The sequence below is a fragment of the Camellia sinensis genome, unplaced genomic scaffold (assembly GCF_055761805.1).
Source record: "Camellia sinensis isolate YWXY unplaced genomic scaffold, ASM5576180v1 Unanchor1, whole genome shotgun sequence".
In the NCBI taxonomy this organism is placed as follows: Eukaryota; Viridiplantae; Streptophyta; class Magnoliopsida; order Ericales; family Theaceae; genus Camellia; species Camellia sinensis.
This window is the reverse complement of record NW_028128987.1, coordinates 36355203-36360112: the sequence shown is the minus strand read 5'-3', so window position 1 is coordinate 36360112 and position 4910 is coordinate 36355203.

Here is a 4910-nt window from a genome sequence, read left to right as displayed (position 1 = left end):
AATGGTGTAGTTGGATAATTTAAATCACTCGCCTATTGAATTGTGGATATATTTATTTTCAGTTTAGAAATAACTGTTTTGGGCTATCGGTGGAGGATAACCGTGATTGTTGTAGACACTGCATGTGGATTAGGGATAACTGAAACTAATCATTGATTAAGTCATCAATTTTGACTGCTGAATTGATACAAACATTATGTGTATTGATTGTGTTGTATATGTTATGTGTTTACATACATTGTTTTGTGTGGGAGGAGATAGGGGATGTACTCCACGGTTTAGGGGAAGATAGGGGATGGACCTCTAAACCAGATTTTTGTTTGGGAGGAGATAGGGGATGGACTCCATTAGCATCACTTTTATGTGTGCTTATTTATATTGAAGTGTTTTATTGATATAGCACTAAAATGTGTATCAAATTGGAAGTATGAAGTGTTTTGATTTGAGCCTGAGTCTCATTTGTTTGTTGACATTGGAAGAATGTGAATATGATATATATATAGTTCACTGTTGTAAATTTGGCCAGGTTCTGAGCCATATTGATAATGTTGGAAAGTAAAACGTGTTTTAGACATTAGTGTCATGAGACAGTTTAATGATATAATTGATTATCTTGGTTAACCATCTATTGAATGCTATTGCTTTATTCAATGCTTATATTTGGTTTAGTATATTTCTACTGGGCTGTGGCTCACCCTTTATGGGAATATCATTTTCAGGTCCAGGTGATAAGCTACCTCCAAGGACTTAGCTTGGAAGGATTTGGATTTTGAAGACTATTTTTAGTTATTTGTTTTTATTTGATAAACATTCAAGCTTAGGACATTATTTGTATTTGAGTTAGAACTCATATTTTTGTGTCCAAGTGTTGGCTTGGAAAGATGTAAGCCCATAGGGCATTTAATTTGATATTACATGTAATGTTTTTATTTAGTAATACTCTGATGAATGAGATAATAAATTGTTTTCTTTTAATATTGCATGCCAATGATATAGATATGATGGGTTTATTTTGAGGGCGTTACATATAGTGGTTTCTGGATTGAACTTCCATTTTTAATTTTATGCAACTTTCATTTTTATTTTTATTCTACTTCCATTTTAATTCAATTTACTATCCTATTAAACATCCTTTTTTATTTAACTTCCAAGTAGATCGTTAAGGTATAGTGGTTTCTGGATTGAACTTCCATTTTTAATTTTATGCAACTTTCATTTTTATTTTTATTTTACTTCAATTTTAAATCAATTTACTTTTCTATTAAACTTCTTTTCTTATTTAATTTCCAAATAGATCATTAAGGTTTAGTGGTTTCTGGAATGAACTTCCACTTTGATTTTTATTTAACTTCGTTTTTTATTCAAGTTTCTTTTCTACTCAACTTCATTTTTTATTTAATTTCCAAATATATCATTAAGGTATAGTGGTTTTTGGATTGAACTTCCATTTTTAATTTTATGCAACTTTCATTTTTATTTTTATTCAACAACCATTTTTATTCAATTGACTTTCCTATTAAACTTCTTTTTTTATTTAATTTCCAAGTAGATCGTTATGGTATAGTGGTTTCTGGATTGAATTTCCATTTTTAATTTTAAGCAACTTTTATTTTTAATTTTATTCAACTACCATTTTTATTCAATTTACTTTTCTATTAAACTTCCTTTTTTATTTAATTTCCGAATAGATCGTTAAGTTATAATGGTTTTTGGATTGAACTTCCATTTTTAATTTTATGCGACTTTAATTTTTATTTTTATTCAACTTCCATTTTTATTCAATTTACTTTTCTATTAAACTTCCTTTTTTTTTTAATTTCCAAATAGATCGTTAAGGTATACTGGGTTCTGGATTGAACTTCCATTTTTAATTTTATGAAACTTTCATTTCTATTTTTATTCAACTACCATTTTTATTCAATTTACTTTTCTATTAAACTTCCTTTTTCATTTAATTTCCAAATAGATCGTTAAGATATAGTGGTTTTTGGATTGAACTTCCATTTTTAATTTTATGCGACTTTAATTTTTATTTTTATTCAACTTCCATTTTTATTCAATTTACTTTTCTATTAAACTTCCTTTTTTATTTAATTTCCAAATAGATCGTTAAGGTATAGTGGTTTTTGGATTGAACTTCCATTTTTAATTTTATGCGACTTTAATTTTTATTTTTATTCAACTTCCATTTTTATTCAATTTACTTTTCTATTAAACTTCCTTTTTTATTTAATTTCCAAATAGATCGTTAAGGTATAGTGGTTTCTGGATTGAACTTCCATTTTTAATTTTATGCAACTTTCATTTTTATTTTTATTCTACTTCCATTTTAATTCAATTTACTATCCAATTAAACTTCCTTTTTTATTTAATTTCCAAGTAGATCGTTAAGGAATAGTGGTTTCTGGATTGAACTTCCATTTTTAATTTTATGCAACTTTCATTTTTATTTTTATTCAACTACCATTTTTATTCAATTCACTTTTCTATTAAACTTCCTTTTTTATTTAATTTCCAAATAGATCGTTAAGGTATAGTGGTTTTTGGATTGAACTTCCATTTTTAATTTTATGCGACTTTAATTTTTATTTTTATTAAACTTCCATTTTTATTCAATTTACCTTTCTATTAAACTTCCTTTTTTATTTAATTTCCAAATAGATCGTTAAGGAATAGTGGTTTCTGGATAGAACTTCCATTTTTAATTTTATGCTACTTTAATTTTTATTTTTATTCAACTTCCATTTTTATTCAATTTACTTTTCTATTAAACTTCCTTTTTTATTTAATTTCCAAATAGATCGTTAAGGTATAGTGGTTTTTGAAGTGAACTTCCATTTTTATTTTTATGCAACTTTCATTTTTATTTTTATACTACTTCCATTTTAATTGAATTTACTTTTCTATTAAATTTTCTTTTTTATTTAATTTCCAAATAGATCGTTAAGGCATAGTGGTTTCTGGATTGAACTTCCATTTTTTATTTTATGCAACTTTCATTTTTATTTTTATTCAACTACCATTTTTATTCAATTTACTTTTCTATTAAACTTCCTTTTTTATTTAATTTCCAAATATATCGTTAAGGTATAGTGGTTTTTGGATTGAACTTCCATTTTTAATTTTATGCGACTTTAATTTTTATTTTTATTCAACTTCCATTTTTATTCAATTTACTTTTCTATTAAACTTCCTTTTTTATTTAATTTCCAAATAGATCGTTAAGGTATAGTGGTTTCTGGATTGAACTTCCATTTTTAATTTTATGCACCTTTCATTTTTATTTTTTTTCTACTTCCATTTTAATTCAATTTACTTTCCAATTAAACTTCCTTTTTTATTTAATTTCCAAGTAGATCGTAAAGGTATAGTGGTTTCTGGATAGTACTTCCATTTTTAATTTTATGCAACTTTCATTTTTATTTTTATTCAGCTACCATTTTCATTCAATTTACATTTCTATTAAACATCCTTTTTTATTTAATTTCCAAATAGATCGTTATGGTATAGTGGTTTCTGGATTGAACTTCCATTTTTAATTCTATGCAACTTTCATTTTTATTTTTATTCTACTTCCATTTTAATTCAATTTCCTTTCCTATTAGACTTCCTTTTTTATTTAATTTCCAAGTAGATCATTAAGGAATAGTGGTTTCTGGATAGAACTTCCATTTTTAATTTTATGCAACTTTCATTTTTATTTTTATTCGACTACCATTTTTATTCAATTTACTTTTCTATTAAACATCCTTTTTTATTTAATTTACAAATAGATCGTTAAGGTATAGTGGTTTTTGGATTGAACTTCCATTTTTAATTTTATGCAACTTTCATTTTTATTTTTATTCAACTACCATTTTTATTCAATTTACTTTCCTATTAAACTTCCTTTTTTATTTAATTTCCAAGTAGATAGTTATGGTATAGTGGTTTCTGGATTGAATTTCCATTTTTAATTTTAAGTAACTTTCATTTTTATTTTTATTCAACTACCATTTTTATTCAATTTACTTGTCTATTAAACTTCCTTTTTTATTTAATTTCCGAATAGATCGTTAAGGTATAGTGGTTTTTGGATTGAACTTCCATTTTTAATTTTATGCGACTTTAATTTTTATTTTTATTCAACTTCCATTTTTATTCAATTTATTTTTCTATTAAACTTCCTTTTTTTTTAATTTCCAAATAGATCGTTAAGGTATAGTGGTTTCTGGATTGAACTTCCATTTTTAATTTTATGCAACTTTCATTTTTATTTTTATTCAACTACCATTTTTATTAATTTTACTTTTCTATTAAACTTCCTTTTTTATTTAATTTCCACATAGATCGTTAAGGTATAGTGGTTTTTGGATTGAACTTCCATTTTTAATTTTATGCGACTTTAATTTTTATTTTTATTCAACTTCCATTTTTATTCAATTTACTTTTCTATTAAACTTCCTTTTTTATTTAATTTCCAAATAGATCGTTAAGGAATAGTGGTTTTTGGATTGAACTTCCATTTTTAATTTTATGCGACTTTAATTTTTATTTTTATTCAACTTCCAATTTTATTCAATTTACTTTTCTATTAAACTTCCTTTTTTATTTAATTTCCAATTAGATCGTTAAGGTATAGTGGTTTCTGGATTGAACTTCCATTTTTAATTTTATGCAACTTTCATTTTTATTTTTATTCTACTTCCATTTTAATTCAATTTACTTTCCAATTAAACTTCCTTTTTTATTTAATTTCCAAGTAGATCGTTAAGGAATAGTGATTTCTGAATTGAACTTCCATTTTTAATTTTATGCAACTTTCATTTTTATTTTTATTCAACTACCATTTTTATTCAATTTACTTTTCTATTAAACTTCCTTCTTTATTTAATTTCCAAATAGATCGTTAAGGTATAGTGGTTTTTGGA